The 17537-nt window shown below is 38.6% G+C and overlaps 1 long non-coding RNA gene across 1 annotated transcript; it reads right to left on the reverse strand.

Annotated features, from left to right (window-relative positions):
* Nucleotides 9239–10904, reverse strand: LOC104701106. The gene is made up of 7 exons (XR_753740.2): nt 10536–10904; nt 10322–10434; nt 10194–10238; nt 9937–10113; nt 9733–9844; nt 9571–9611; nt 9239–9481 (listed from the first exon to the last, which is right to left on the reverse strand). It is a non-coding gene; the product is annotated as an uncharacterized LOC104701106 (long non-coding RNA).

The raw sequence follows: 17537 nt of genomic DNA on the forward strand, positions 1-17537 counted from the left end.
TCTATGTGCATTAAAAAAAAAAAAAAGCCCAAAACAATTTGAAAAAAAAAAAGAGTGTTCATGTATTTGGATTTCCATATTAGGATTGAGTCTAGATTGATTCATATAGGATTGTTGCATATGCATTTTAGGGGACAATGATTAAAACTACCTTGTTTAAAGTCAAACCTTAGGATTGAAGTTATAGCCCTTAATCACAGTTCATTGTTGCTAGATCAATCTTTGGAAAAAATGAAAAATCTTTGTTTAAAACCTTGTGTCTTTTGAAAGCTTCCTCCACTTGTGTGAAACTTGCTTGAACATTGTATCATCTCTATATTATTGGACTTAACTTGAACTTAAATTGTCTGGCTTATGGAATTTGAATACTTGCTCATGGTAACCCTAAATTCGGGTTAGCACTCCATTTTTACCAATCTTTTCGTTTAACCCGATTTGTTTTTCCTACCTTTGAGCCCAAACTTTTCTTTCAAACCCTGTTATGAATTGTTGAGTGAGGCCTTTTCATTGTGCTATAGGTTGTGAAACCTTGAGAGTATTGAGAACGACAAAGAACTGGCTCTTGATTTAGCTAAGTTAGAATCTTTTGAACTAGCTAATAGGATCGGTTTTGAAAGATAGGTGGTTAGCATGATTATTTGGGGTTGGATTGAGGAATAAAAGAGAAATTAAAGAAGAAATTCTCTAAGGTTCGGTTTAATTAGCTCTAAGTCTCTAAGTAAAAAAAAAAAGAAGAGAAAGAAAAAGATCTTGCTATAGTCTCCTAGAAAAAGAAAAAGAAGAAAAATAATAATAATAATAATATATAATTTTATTAAGAGTTTAGCAAAGAAATAAAAAGAGATAAAAAAGGAGAGCTAGATGTTAAAAGTATAGATCTTAGGGATTATAATAAAACAAAAAAAACAAAAACAAAAGCGAGTTTAAATCAAGGATGTTTTAGGGGGTTTGATAAAAAAGAGTGAAGGAGAAAAAGGTAGATTATCAAGAGTTAAGCTTTGTATGCCCTATTGTTCTCAATCTTAGATAGTTTTCACAACTGTCTAGCATTCCTTCTTTTGAGAGAAAACCACCCAAAGATATTGTTTGAAACCACCCTACCAAAAGCCTAACCCTTGAATNCTCACAGAGCATCCTCCTACGAGCCCCAAGAAGAGGAGGATGTCACCAGACCAGATAGATCGCGGAGAAGCCACTCGGATGCCTATCTGATGCCTAACCCGATGGGGTACACGATGCCCTATCCGATGCCACCATCGAGCACACATCCGGCACTCAGGTACTTTCCCTCCACCTTACCAAATGCAATATCAGATGCCCTACTCGATGCACCCTGCAAGCGGCTATACAGGTGATCATTCCGTACCTCTTCCACCCTACCCATCGTACTATCCGATGCCCTACCCGATGACCTACGTGACGCCTTACCCGATCGACCCCTCGGATGCTGGTCTGAGCAGATCGTCTGTGCGAATAATCGAGCTTTCTGATGAGCGAATCCTGGCGCCAGCTGAAGCCGGTGGCGATCCAGGGTACACATTGGCGAGCATGGAGGCTGTCACAACCTCCTTCTTCACCAACCCATGAGGTACCAATTTCATCCAAACCATTGTTTATACCATTGCATTGTGTTTTATTTTTCTTTGTGTGATTCTCATATTTCTTTTTCATACTTTTATTTACACAATGGACTGTGTAATTTAAGTATGGGGGAGGGTCTGGGAATGTATATAACATTGTGTTTTATTTTCTTAATTTTCTTATTTCAAATTTTTGCATAATAGTTTTATTTATTTGAGTCTGCATCTATGTGCATTAAAAAAAAAAAAAAGCCCAAAACAATTTGAAAAAAAAAAAGAGTGTTCATGTATTTGGATTTCCATATTAGGATTGAGTCTAGATTGATTCATATAGGATTGTTGCATATGCATTTTAGGGGACAATGATTAAAACTACCTTGTTTAAAGTCAAACCTTAGGATTGAAGTTATAGCCCTTAATCACAGTTCATTGTTGCTAGATCAATCTTTGGAAAAAATGAAAAATCTTTGTTTAAAACCTTGTGTCTTTTGAAAGCTTCCTCCACTTGTGTGAAACTTGCTTGAACATTGTATCATCTCTATATTATTGGACTTAACTTGAACTTAAATTGTCTGGCTTATGGAATTTGAATACTTGCTCATGGTAACCCTAAATTCGGGTTAGCACTCCATTTTTACCAATCTTTTCGTTTAACCCGATTTGTTTTTCCTACCTTTGAGCCCAAACTTTTCTTTCAAACCCTGTTATGAATTGTTGAGTGAGGCCTTTTCATTGTGCTATAGGTTGTGAAACCTTGAGAGTATTGAGAACGACAAAGAACTGGCTCTTGATTTAGCTAAGTTAGAATCTTTTGAACTAGCTAATAGGATCGGTTTTGAAAGATAGGTGGTTAGCATGATTATTTGGGGTTGGATTGAGGAATAAAAGAGAAATTAAAGAAGAAATTCTCTAAGGTTCGGTTTAATTAGCTCTAAGTCTCTAAGTAAAAAAAAAAAGAAGAGAAAGAAAAAGATCTTGCTATAGTCTCCTAGAAAAAGAAAAAGAAGAAAAATAATAATAATAATAATATATAATTTTATTAAGAGTTTAGCAAAGAAATAAAAAGAGATAAAAAAGGAGAGCTAGATGTTAAAAGTATAGATCTTAGGGATTATAATAAAACAAAAAAAACAAAAACAAAAGCGAGTTTAAATCAAGGATGTTTTAGGGGGTTTGATAAAAAAGAGTGAAGGAGAAAAAGGTAGATTATCAAGAGTTAAGCTTTGTATGCCCTATTGTTCTCAATCTTAGATAGTTTTCACAACTGTCTAGCATTCCTTCTTTTGAGAGAAAACCACCCAAAGATATTGTTTGAAACCACCCTACCAAAAGCCTAACCCTTGAATCCGATTGAGCTTGATTCACCTTCCATTTGCAAGAATTCGCCAAACACTTTAATGAATGTGAAAGAGATGTTCTTTGGAATTGCAAGTCTTTACTAATAAATGGAGGTTGAACTAGATCGATGCATGGTAATAAGCATAGAAAAATATTTGTAAGTATGATGATTGATCTTAGCACCGTTAAACTATCTTTAAGGAGCATAGCTTGAATCTTTTCCTTAGCTCAAAAGGTTATGAGTCCCATTTATAACCCTCATCCTCCTACTTTCTTGCTAGAGGACTAGCAAGATTTAAGTTTGGGGGTCTGATAACTCTCTAATTTACATGTTTTAAGCATCCTTTTTTTGTCCATATTTTGCATTGTTTATACCCTAACTTAGCATTTTTAGGTCATTAACTGTAGGAATTTGCTTTTAGGCTATTTAGGGTGTTGCATTCTTGCATTTGCATATTTTGGATGTAAACAGGTGCTTTAGAGCCTAAAATGGGGAGAAACAAGGTCAAATCCGAGCATGTAACCGAAGGAGCTATTGAGCAAGAAGAACAATCCGAACACCAACCCGATCGAAGAGGATCCAAGAGTAGGAAGAACAATCCGAAGACCTATCCGAAGTGCAACCCGACCTCATCCTCGAGCACCTCATCGAGCAGACCCTCGGGCAGGACTGAGAAGCTAGGGTTAATTGGTTTCCATATATAAACCCCCCTCTTCTTCCTCTCGCCCTATCACGCCGTAGACACTCAAACCAGAGAGCGAGAGATTCTGAGAGAGATCTTGAGCGACTCAAACACTTTTCTATCTTTGTTAGGATTTATTTTACATATTTTTGCTATTCTTTTAGATTTCTACCTTGTACTCTTTACCTCTACTTTATCTTTTAATACAATGCAATTTTCGTTTATCTATCATTTTATGTTTTCTGCAATTAATTCTGAGTAGTGAAGTAAAGTTTCTAGGGATGTGATAGACGATTTTGTGTTCTTGATCGGTTAGGATGTCTTAGCTTGATTGTGTATGTTTTATAAATTCCTTTCTAGGTTGGTGTTCTTAATGTTATCAACAAACCGAGAAGGTGAGATTAGATCTAGGGTGTTTTACCACCGAGAGGTGTAGATGAAATGCTTGAATCAATCAACGCTAGAGATTTACTCACTTAGCCTAAGAGATTAGATGTGTAAGGAGTTTATTGAAAATAATGAATCGGCTTGTATTGCCTGTTTGATCATGTTTCTCCAACGAGAGTTGGGTAGGGAAGTGATCAAGGTTGATTGTTTCTATCACGAGAGTGTTTTAACAAGATTTTAGAGATTCATTGTCTAAAGAATATTTGCTTGAGGCATGTAGGACATCCGTACTGGTCAGGAACACTTAGGAGTCGATTACCCCATCCTTAGGAGCTTTCGTATTTTAATTGCTTACATTTTTTATTTATCACTCGACCCCTTACCCGAACAGGTACACGATCACCTACTTTGGGTATACCTTCGAGTTGTTCATACTCATCTTGCTTACTCGATCACCCCACCCGATCATGTACTCGAATGCTTGCATCGAGTGCTTAGGTCATGTGGTTTCTTGTTTATATTCTTTCTTTTATTATTCTAGGATTGTTAGATAAAACCCCTTTTATTGCTTGGCTTGACTTGCTTGCTTCTGATTGCATCCTATATGCTAGCATAACAACCATTTGGATTGATAACCCTTTGTACTACAACTGCATAGGGAATTGATACCCTGGGTGAAAATCCTGTTATCACAAAGTAACGGTGGTAACAGTGGTAGTAAGATGAAGAAGCAGATGACAAGAAGCAACAGCACCATATCAAGAGGAGTAGAAGAATCTATAATTCGGGGAAGAATTCTTATAAGGGAGGGGGAGAATGTAGTGACCCTCACTAAGGGTAAAAATCCAAATAAAAATTTTGGAGAAAAAGACCCGGAAAAGACTTAGCAAGAAGGAGAAGAGAAAAATTAGAAGAACGACCGAAGAAAGTCCGAAGAAAAATAAACAATACGGAAGATGGCCAATGGCCGGTGGTCAAGAGGCTAAGTCCAATTGGAAGTCGAAGAAGAAGAATGGCCAAGTCATAAACCACAAAAGGCTAAGGTACGGACAGGACGGACGTATACAAACGTAGACGGTACGGACGGACGTACATGATCGGAGACGGTACGGACATATCGGACGTACATGGACAGAGACGGTATGGATAGGTCGGACATACACGGACAAAGACGTCACATACCGAGTAAATACAGAAAGGACGGACGGATGCGGAATGGAGACGTCACGGACCAAGTAGGCGGACGCATGCGGAGTGGAGACGGTAAAGACCGAGTATACGTGGGAAAGACCGATTGTTCGCTGTACTGACGGGAAGTTGCGGTACTGGCAGAGAAGTTGCGGTACTGATGGAGAAATTGCGGTACTGACGGAAAAGTTGCGGTACTGACCAGAAGTTGCGGTACTGACGGATAAGTTGCGGTACTGACGGAGAAACTATGGACGAGGCCGAGAAGTTGCGGATGTATCGGACGCTCGACGGACACAGTGACGAGACCCGACAGCGATCCAGATTTTGTGGAGCGTTTGTCTGCCGGCGCAAAAGAGATTTTTCTCTTGAATCAGTCAATAGAATTTCATGCAACTCTGAGGAGTAATCATTATGTTGTTGAAATCAAAAAGAAGGAACACAATCATTGTGTCCTAAGGAACTGGCCAATAAGGACTCATGCACCAAAAGTGGGAGACAAGAGAAGATTTTCTCTTAAGAATCAGTCAATGCAAATTCATGCAAAATAATAATGAAGATTCTTGGAAGTTTGTGGCTCGCAAATGACCAAGTGTTCGCCCAAAGGAGTGGAGAGGAAGCAAGGCATGTGTTCGCCATGCATTGGCGAGTAGCACCGCCCAAAACCCTTATATAAGCGAGCTCAATCTCTCATTTTCGTCGATCACTGCTAAAGAGATAAAAACCGCAAAATCTCTCTAAGTGTTGCTCTCTCAAGAAGAAGGAAGACGCCAGAGCTCTGAACGAGAAGGGACGCTGTCTGGACGCCGAGGAGAGACGCAGTTGAGACGCTGTTGGACGCAGTCGGACGCAGTTGGACGCGAAGAGAAAGTTGTCTGATCCGTGGTGCCGTGAAGTCCGATCGAATCAATCCTCTGCTGAATCACTGTGATTCTGCGGTAGTTGTGTAGGGTGCTGCATGGACCCTAGGGTTCATGTACGTACCTATTGCTTGCTCATTTAGACCAAGGTTCATGCTAGAATCGGTTAAGTGTTGCATGCGTAAATTGGTAGGATTCATGCTAGATTCATGTTTCAATCATATAGAATTTATGCTAGGAATCACCATGCATGTTGAGAATTGAACCTCATGTTTACATAATGAACTTGATGCATTTTTAGCAATTTGGCTTGCTTAAAATTTGGACCATGGACTTTCATGCATGATTAAATTGGTAGATTTTTATTTGCAATATTAACTTGCTTAAAAATCGGATAGGGTGGTTGCATGCATGTAGAACAATCTAGGTTGCTTGAATTTTTTATTCTCGTTGCCTGTTGATTGTTGCGTGATTTTTTTGCTTGATTTTCTTGCTTGTTATGCTTGAATTTTCTTGCTTGAATTGCTTGTGTTGTAGTACTAAATTCTTAGCGTTTTTACTCTTTAAATTTTAGTACTTATTTTTAGCTAGTCTCTTGAATTATATTTGTTATCTTTCTCGAATCGTAGCTAGAATAGAGTAGTCGATCTTCTGTTCCAAGTGTAGAAAGATTGTCTCGTGGGAAGTTCCCAACGACCACTTACATGGGACAAAGTCGGTGTCTATCTAGCTACTAGAGCGACAACTACAAGACGTTGTAGCATTGTTGGCTCATGCTGGTTACCTTTGTGGTTTCAGCATGGGAAGTAGTTTGGAACGGAACAGATTATCGAGGGCCCATAGGTGAAAGAGTCTAGGGTAGTCGAGTAATCCTTGATTATTCTAGTCGTCTTTGTTTGTCGCGTAGGTAAAAGAGTCTAGGGTAGTCGAGTTACCTCGTTCTATTCTAGTCGTCTTTGTGTCGTGCAGGATTGAAGAGTCTAGGTTTATCGAGTCAAGTCTTGATTGAACTAACCTTCTTTGCTTGCTTGCTTGTTTATTGCTTCTTCTTTGTTTCTGCTTGTGTTGCTTTGATGCTTTGTCTTTTACCTTGCTTGGTTGGGTAGTCGGGGCAGGGAAATTAGAATGCATGTTTTGGGAAAAGGGATACCCAGCTAACTGAGTAATCTTAGATTACTCATGATAAATATTTGTCTTGCAGGAAGCCTAGGATGAGTCTAGAGCTGGAGCAAACATTAGGGTACCGGATAGGGATTGTTTTCATGTGTTTTTGTAAAACCTTATATTTTCCAAGATGTATTCTATGAAAGTTTTCTGACTATCTATGTATATTACTTTGGTGACTTATTTTCAATGTAATAATTTACTATAACTAATATAATCGGTTTTTGGGGGAAACATGACAAGTTGTACATGATACATTGTCCTTGTCCGGGCCAACACAACGCGCCAGGCGATGCGAGAGTTGCAAAGCCTAAGCAAAACCTTGGCCGCGGGTGGAGTCGCGTCCAGGGAGGACTGGTCGGGTAGCTGCAGCTTCCGTCCCTCGACCGGACCACCCGGGTGTGGTTCCCATCATGTAGCGTTATGTGGCTGTCCTTGTCCTCGTCCAGGCCTAGGTCGGTTCGGGGACGTTACAATGTGGGACGTTTAGATATTTTATGGTCCTCATTGATGAATCGACCAGATGGTCGCATGTTTGTCTATTGTCCACTAGAAACCTAGCGTTTGCTAGACTGCTAGCCCAGATCATACGTCTGCGAGCCCACTTTCCAGATTTTCCACTTAAGACTATACGTCTAGATAATGCTTGTGAGTTTATATCCCAAGCGTTTAATGATTATTGTATGTCCATGGGGGTAAGTGTGGAACATCCCGTGGCACATGTACATACACAGAATGGATTAGTTGAATCCTTCACTAAACGAATTCAATTGATTGCTCGACCATTACTCATGAGGTCGAAGCTTCTTGTGTCGGCTTGGGGACACGTGGTATTACAAGCAGCAAAGCTTATACGTATCAGGCCATCTAGTGAGCATAGATATTCTCTATCCCAATTACTCACGGATCATGAGCCAGACATATCCCATCTAAAGACATTTGGGTGTGCCGTTTATGTACCCATTGCACCACCATAGAGAACAAAGATGGGACCTCAAAGAAGGATGGGAATATATGTTGGATATGATTCTCCCACCATCATTAGTATCTAGAGCCAACCACGGGTGATCTATTTAAGGCTAGATACGCGGATTGTCAGTTTGCTGAATCCGAATTTCCTACATTAGGTGGAGAGACAAACAAGCTGGTCAAAGAGATATCATGGAATCAAACATCCTTGAATTGGCAAAATCCTCGGGACTCTGGAATGTGAAGCAGAGGTCCAAAATATTATACATTTACAAAAGCTAGCTAATCAATTGCCAGATTCCTTTGCTGACCCAAAGAAAGTTACAAAATCGTACATACCAGCTTGTAATGCACCAGTACGTATTGATGTTCAAAAGGGACACAATCAAGTTGCTACAGAGTCTAAGATACGTTCGAAACGTGGTAGCCCCAAAGATAAGAATTCTCGGAAATCAAAGAAATGTGCAATTAAAACCGAGGTTAAGGAAACCATAGAAATAACCACGGCAAACCCTAAGGAACCGATCAACGAGGTTTGGAACGCCAAACCTCAAGGTCCTGAAGGTATTGATAATAATGAGATCTCAATAAACTATATCATTTTTGGAATTTAGTGGAACCGAAAAGATGTCGACATCGATAAAATATTTCACTACAAGAATTGTTCTGTATTGTTACGGAAAAATTTGTAGGTATATGGTAGAATTTGTAGCAAAAGAATATTTGTTACAAAATTACGACAAAAATAATTAGTAATTATTTGGTCATAGCAAATTTATCAGGACTAATTATCGCAAATTGCTACCAATTTGATACTAACTAATTAGTAGCAAATACCTACTATTTGTGACATTTGTATGTCGCTATCTGTCACACATTGAGTCGGAATTATGTGTAACAATTTGCTTCAAAAGACGACAATCTTAGTGTCGCTAAATTGTGACAGTAAGCTACCCACTCAGTCGTCTTAAACTTGTTACAAAAAATCACAAATATTTGTAACAATTTAGCTTTTATTAGCTACAAAATTATTGAAAGATTTTATATCTAGCACCAAAGAAAAATTATGTGAAAATATGTTAAAAGTTACATTGCAAAACATACACAATTACAATTAATGTTAAACCTTACTTTAATATCATACATTCAAATAGAAGATATATAAATACATTGAAAAAAGATTTTCAAACCAGAAGAGTCTGTCAGGTGGTTTGACTTGAGCCCCATTAGTTGTGCATGTCTGTTGTTCCTTAACCTCGAGAGCAAGCTTCGAGACAACATGCTCAAGTTTGGTTCCAACTAACATGACAAGCTTAAACAACAAACAAATACAAACACATTCTCTTAGTGTTAGTCTAATTAATTTCAAGTTTTTACTTATTCTTGTTTTTGTTTACTTACAATGGCAGGGATGAATGATAACCAAAAGTACATATTCAGGCCTGCAATGAAATCATATAATTAGTAAAGATAAGGCAGGAATTCATATAATTAGTAAAGATAAGACTTAAATATGGAGATACAAATGGAATGCACTTTGTCTTTATGTAACCGATGACTTACCATGAATATTTATGCAGATGCATACTATAGCATAAATCCAAACTTCAGTAAGTGAAGATTGTAACTTAACCAAGAGCCCCATGTGTTCTTTAGCTGCAGTTGCGTCTACATTCTATGGATGACATATTTAGAATTGGGTAAAAGGTATTTGTTTATTCTGCATATTTATTGTTTATAACCCAATAACGAAATTTTCATTTTTACCTAATAGTCGTATCGAGTGTAATAGTGACGGCCATAAGTAGCCCAATGCTGGCGGACGATGTCTTCCCCCGTCACGGGTTTTGCATCCCCTTCAAGGCTTCTTGTTCTTGTGAGCCAGTATGGATAACCAAGCAAGAACTGCCCAAATCCCATCTTTCTCACGGATATGATCCGAACCTGAGGAATAAGGTTGTTTGTGAGCTGTGTAAGGTTCTTAAAGTTGTAAGACATGTGATGAACTAGCAACAGAAACTAACCAGTTCCAAAACTCTCTTCACAAGATAAAGAAACTTTTGCATATTCTGCATAAAAGCATCACCACACTCAAGCGAGTTCATGAATGAACAACCTATATATACTGAACATAAAGGAACAGAGGACTAACCCCGCAAATTCTTTGCAATGAAATCGGAGAAAGACCTTGAACATCTGCTTAGACCATTCTAAAGTCTCATCGCCTAAGCGGAGTTTAAACCAATAACCAAACGTAGTCCCAATCTAAGAAAAATGAAGAAAACAAACAAAAACTAATAAACCAGCATCGTAAACTGAAACAAGTAACTTGAGAAGCTGATAAAGACATAGAAGAGAGAGAGAACCGTGAGAGAAGAAGGAGTGGAGGCTCCGTAAGAAGGCATCGGAATCAGTATCAGTCTTAGATCCAGAATCTGAATCGGAGAGAAGCGGAAGCGACACCAGTGGTTTTACCTGGAACAGCGGTTGTGGTACCTGTTTCAAAAGAGATAAAGAGAGACAAACAGAGAGACTCATTCTTCTTCTTAACTCTCCAGTCAGATCCATAAACGGAAAAGAAAAAAAGAAAAAAAACAGAACGAGAGAGGAGAGAGAGGAAATCTGGAGACGATGAGAAGAGGAGATCTGATCATCTGAAGAGGAAAGGAGATTTAGAGACAAAGAGGGGAGAGAAGATATGGAGACGAAGAGGTGAAATTAGAAGGAGAAAGAAAAAAAAATGAAAATTTTGTGTTTTGGTTTACACTTAAGCCATTTTTTTTTTTTTTTTTTTTGGTATTTATTTAGATTTACAAAAATGTAAACCTAAATAAAAAGATGTTTTGTGTTTTGGTTTACATTTAAGCAGAAAATGAAAACTTCCTTTTTATATAGATTCACAAAAATGGTTTTGTGTTTTGGTTTACACTTAAGCAGAAAAATGTTTTAAACAATGTATTAAGTGTTTAAGGGTAAGGAAAATGTTACAATTTGCTACATTTAGTGTTGTGTGTCATATTGTTACAAAATTTTGTGTCACTAAATATGTAACATTTTTCTACAAATTATGTATGTTACTATTTGTCACTATGTAGTTACACTTAGTAACGAATTACTTACAATAACTATTAACTTAAAATTTCTCACTAATTTGTAACAGTTTATAGATATTATTTGTTATTAATTTTTTGTAGTAAAAAAATGTAACTATATGATACAAATTTACTAGTGTTTGCATATAAGGTAGCACTTGAAATGAATGAGGATCATGAATCCACATCTATATTAGAGTGCACTCAAGGATCAGATTGACTAAAATGGAAAGAAGTCATAAACGTGGAGTTGAATTCACTAAACAAAAGAAATGTGTTTGGTCTGATCATAAGGACATCATTCGATGTAAAACCAGTAGGACACAAATGAGTTTTTGTGAGGAAGAGAAATGAGAATAATGAAATCATGAGATATAAGGCACGGCTTGTAGCACAAGGATTCTCACAAAGATCGGGGATAGATTATGAAGAGACATACTCCCCTGTGGTGGATGCAACGACTTTTAGATTTTTGATAAATCTGGCTATAAGAGAAAGTCTTGACATGCGGCTAATGGATGTAGCGACCGCATATTTAAATGGTCCACTGGATAATGAAATATATATGAGATTACCAGAGGGTATTGAGCTCAAAGATAAGAAAGGTTCTCGAGAACAGCACTGCATAAGGCTGAACAAATCACTTTATGGACTAAAACAAAGTGGGCGTATGTGGTACAATAGACTTAGTGAGTACCTAGTCAAAGAAGGCTATAAGAATGATCCCATCATTCAATGTATTTTTATAAAGAAGTTTGCAAACAAAGAATTTGTAATCATAACAGTATATGTGGATGATTTGAACATCCTAGGAACCTCTGGGGAAATTTTCCAAACAGTTGAATATCTCAAGAAAGAGTTTGAAATGAAAGACCTAGGTAAAACTAAGTTTTGTTTGAGATTGCAGCTTGAGTACATAAATGATGGAATTCTTGTGCATCAAATGGCATATACTGAAAAGGTACTCAAGAGATTCAATATGGACCAGGCCCATCCATTGCCTAACCCAATGGTTGTGAGAAGCCTCGGATTGGATAGTGATCCATTCGGTCCAAAGAATAACGATGAAGAACTTCTTGGCCCTGAAGTGCCATATCTTAGTGCCAAAGGAGCTTTAATGTATTTGACTAGCCACACTAGACCAGATATTTGTTTTGCCGTGAACCTCCTATCAAGATTTAGTTCATGTCCGACCCAAAGGCACTGGAACGGTATCAAACATCTATTGCGTTACCTACAAGGAATGATGGATTTGGGTCTATTCTATACAAACCATAACAAAGAAGGTTTAGTTGGTTTTGCTGATGCAGGTTATCTATCAGAACCACATAATGCTAGATCTCAAACCGGCTATGTGTTTACACACAATGGTACAACAATTTCATGGCGTTCAATGAAGCAGACAATTGCGGCCACATCATCTAATCATGCAGAAATTTTGGCTATGCATGAGGCCAGCCGTGAGTGTGTTTGGTTGAGATCAATGAATCAACACATCATATCATATTGTGGCATGGCCGACGACAAGGAACCGACCATCCTGTATGAAGACAACACAACTTGCATCGCACAGTTCAAGGACGGTTACATCAAGGGAGATCGGACAAAGCATATCTTGCCTAAGTTCTTCTTCACACATGAACTACAAAAGGCCGGTGAAGTTCAAGTGGTACAAGTCCAATCTAGCGACAGCTCAGCCGATCTTTTCACCAAGTCATTACCAACATCAACATTTAGGAAGCTCACGCATCAGATTGGAATGCGTAGACTCAAGGACCTTTAGTGATGTTCAGAACAGGGGGAGTAATACGTATTGTACTCTTATTCCTTCACCATGGTTTTGTCCCACTGGGTTTTCTTGGTAAGGTTTTAATGAGGCAGCATCCCCAAGCGTATTATGATGATCTCTTAGCATCTACACGGTTATGTCATCCAAGGGGGAGTGTTGTAAACCATTGAAGATGGATCTCCATAACCGATTCCTACAAGCCTAAGTACATAAGGCCCATCGTCTCTATCTATTCCCACCGCCAATAGGCTTATAATCCTATTGAGCTTAGGATTTTGTGTACTCCTATATATATGTATTCTTTATTGAATGAATAAGATAAGTTTAAGTTTCACAACACTCAACAAAAACTATATTTTAAAAAATAAGAGACCCAAAAATATAACCTACCATTGGAGGAGAAAATTTTAACTAAGAGATCAAGGGTTCTTATTTTCAAAACAGTACACAATTAATTCATAATAAATTCAAACAATATATAAGATCTTCAAAGTGAAGTGACCTTAGTGCAGTGGCAGGAGGTAAGTCTATTTGTAGAAGACATCATCACACTTGGGATCGAGTCCCGCTTATAGCTCAAAATTAAACTAATCATATAATTAATATTAAACTAATTAAATTAATCACTAACAACTTTAAACAAAATCATCCTTCCACTAGAGAACTCCAAAGAAAATTGTTCAATCATTAAAATAATAATTTTTAAACAATTATTTATTAATTATCAAATTTTAATAATCTAAAATAAGAAAATGATTATTTAAATTATTTAAATTACATTAAATAGAAAACAAAAATATTTTACATAATTCAAAATATTAAACATATTTTACAATAATATCCAACAATAAGTCGGTTGAATCCCCGAAATAAGCACCAGTTGCTACCGTCCAATCGCTATCATTATCATGGTTAGAGCATAGATAGCAAATGTATGGTTAGAGGTAAAATACACATATCTTTGACATTTCAGTTTAGTTTAAGGAGTTTTATTGAAACCAGTAAGTGAAAGACTTGAATCTTATTAGAACAACACCTGTGGATGATGCTCACATACCTGTAAAAGAAGAGATTCAGATTGATACTCCAATAATAATCTCAACTTTCAACAAAGCTTTATTTATGCAGCACAATCACAAGCTTAAGATAAATTTTTTTTTACCTTCACTAAGTCAAACCGTCCATGCTTCAAACTCTCCTCTTTCAAGTTTTCCTCCAACTCAGCAACCAGATCCTCATCAACCTGAAAACAGAGTAAATGTGCAAGCTATATCAGCTACTCTTAAAAACGGAACATTTCTCATACTAACTATTGGGAAAGAGCCAAGACTTTACTGAGTGATATCTTCATGTGTCACCCAAAGCTAATAAGAACCATAAGCAAAATATTGTCCAAACAAGAAACCTTTTGGCGACGCTTTAGACAGCTTCCATGTTGTCCAAAAATTTTAAACTCAATCCCATTAAAGAAAGAAGACAAATAAATTGAGATGAATCTTACTGGTCAGATCATATCAAAACTGTATCTGTTTGAAGCCTTGTGGGGGGGGGAGGTAAGCACGCTTTAGACAGCTTGTGTGGGTTCATGCTTCTTCTTTGTCAGTATCTTTGTCTTTGCGATAGCGGAAGTGGAAAAACTGAAGCAGAATCTGAAACAAAGAATTAAGGAAGTTAGAGAGCTCAGTGAAAAGAAAGGAATCAAAGATCATGAAGTTGATGAGAGAGATTGTACAAGAAAATCAAGCACAACACATCCTTCTGCATCAACAAGCCATGCTAGATTAGGTGCAATTTTTAACCATTCCACACTGTTCCCAAGAATGCTGCAACCTAAGCAGAAAAGGGAGTTAAACATGTCTAAGGAGTTCAACCAGAGATTCTTTAGAGACTTAAAAGCGGGTGGTGTATGACTACTCAACAAGGATCTTGCCGACCTGACAGAATCAAAACGTGAAAAAAGAATTCTCATAACCTTTGAACAAATCTTTTGCTTAAATATATTTTCTTTCATCAGAATGCAAGAAGCCTAAATAAAGAATCTAAATGGCATCATTACGTGTAAAATAGTTCTCTTCAGGTAAAACTATTTCTATGACTCCGAGGAATCATAGTGATAGGAATCATCAGCTCTGGTATCAGTCATACGAACATCACTAGCAACCTCTTGGGCAATGATACCAACAGCAGCGACCAAGGAATCAGTGAGAGTGGATTTCCCTGTAACCTTTCTTCCTTGGTTATCATAGCAACTTACACAAATCAGCTCTAAGCAACACTATACAGAAATCCAGAAAATCTAAAGGACTTCTAGCTTTGATAAGAAGTCAGAGTAGAAGGGCAGCACCATCTATAAAACATATACATGAGAAGATCGGGAATTTGGACATAATCTCAAGCCCTGTTTTGAGTTACGAAATAATTAAATAACTTACTACGCTATGGCGAATTTAGGGCAGCAGGACGCGACTATGGTCGACATCGGAGGAAGGGTGGAGCCGCCAGGAGATCCTCCAGATCCTGGGGCTTTGTGGGTTGGGAAGGTGAAGGGGAGTGGGACAGGAGGGAGACTCAGACCGGAACTGGTGATGGACGATGAGTTTGTGGAGGGGAAGGTTCCGCTGGAGTTTCCGGAAGGAGAGGATGGAGAACCGGTCGTTACCATTGAGAAGGAGGTTTTGGAGGTGATGAATAGTTTGTGGAAGAATTGCATGATCGTGAAAGTGTTAGGTCGAAATATTTCGATTGCGGTGTTGTCAAATGGGTAAGGGAGTTGTGGAAGCCAAAGGGGCTATGTATGTGATAGATTTACCACATAATTTCTTCATGGTAAGGTTGGAGGTGGAGGAGGAATACATGACAACACTCACAGGAAGTCCATGGAGAGTGTATGGTAGTTATCTTATGGTGAAAGCATGGGATCCAGAGTTTGATCCGGCGACAGATGATATTGTCACCACGCCGGTTTGGATACGATTATCGAATATCCTGGTGAACTTTTATCATCGCGCGATCTTGATGTGCATAGCAAAAGGATTGGGTAGACCAGTCAAAGTGGATTTAATGACGTTAAATCTTGAACGGGCACGATTTGCTCGTGTTTGTGTGGAGGTGAATTTAAGGAAACCTTGACAATCCAAATCAATGGGGATCGGTACTTTGTGGCTTATGAAGGGTTACAAAACATATGTCCAGTTTGTGGAATTTTTGGCCACCAAGCGAGTACATGTCCTCGGCGGAGGGTAGAGGTGCATGAGGCAAATGGAGTAACGGAGAAGCAAGGCACGACTCCATCGGGGAACATGGTTGCGTATGGTGAGCAGTTGAGAAACAGTGCCCAGGGTACTGGCACACAACAGAATTCACAAGATGATGGGTATACACTGGTGAGGGGATCCCGGCGACGGCCAGCCACCCCGACGACGAAAGTTGTGTTCTCGGCTGGGAGTGGGGAAGCTGAACCTGGACGAAATCTTCGGGAAATCCCGCAAAATCAGGCTCTTGCGAATATTGAGATTACGAATAGCTTCGGAAATCTAGCAGAAGATATGATATCTCCAGAGATAATGGAAGTTGCTATATCGATGGACCAGAATAAGGAAAATGAAAATAATTCAAATAATTTGCGTGGAGGGAAGAATGGGAACCAGGGAAAAGCGGTTTTTGCATTGGGCTCAATGGACTCGAACAATAAGGGAAAAGGTGGGCCTAAGGAGAGTGGTATGGAGAAAAGAAATGGTGGACTTCGAAATGGTGTCGTTAATAGGCCAAAGGGAAAACAGAATAAACAAATTGTCGTCATCTGGGAAGCGACTCAGGATCGAAGATGATAGTGTGTGTCGGTCAGGTGGTGTGTTTGTGAACACACGAGATGACATGGCGAAGACTTTGTCGATCCAGGGATGCGAGACAGAAGAGGAGAAATCTCAATTGGATACGATGGAGAGTTCTTAACAGATGGAAGAGACGTTGCAGGGAGCTCCGACGGAGATGGGGGAGGCTCTGATAACAGCGTGACGGGTTTCCCCGGTGATTCTAGTGACTATTTGCACAATTTTAATGGATTGTATTCTGTGGAATTTTGGGGGGGCGAATAAACCCAATTTTCGGAGATCAATTCGATACATGCTCAAACGACAGAAGACGGACATACTGGCCATGTTCGAGACGCATGCAGAAGGAGATCGTGCGAACCGTATTTATCAGCGTTTGGGCTTTGCGAATTCGTTTCGGGTGGATGCAATAAGGCAAAGTGGAGGCTTATGGCTGTTATGGAGGACTGAAGTGGGAGATGTCACCATAATTATCTCATCGGATCAGTTTATACATGCGTTGATGGTTAATGGAGACGATAGAATACACTTAATAGTGGTATATGTTGCACCTTCTGTAAGTCGGAGAAGTGGATTGTGGGGGCAGTTGAAACAGGAGATTGAAGGAGTTAATGATCCATTGATAGTTGGTGGGGATTTCAATACGATCATTAGGCT

The sequence above is a fragment of the Camelina sativa genome, chromosome 7, assembly GCF_000633955.1.
Source record: "Camelina sativa cultivar DH55 chromosome 7, Cs, whole genome shotgun sequence".
Classification (NCBI taxonomy): domain Eukaryota; kingdom Viridiplantae; phylum Streptophyta; class Magnoliopsida; order Brassicales; family Brassicaceae; genus Camelina; species Camelina sativa.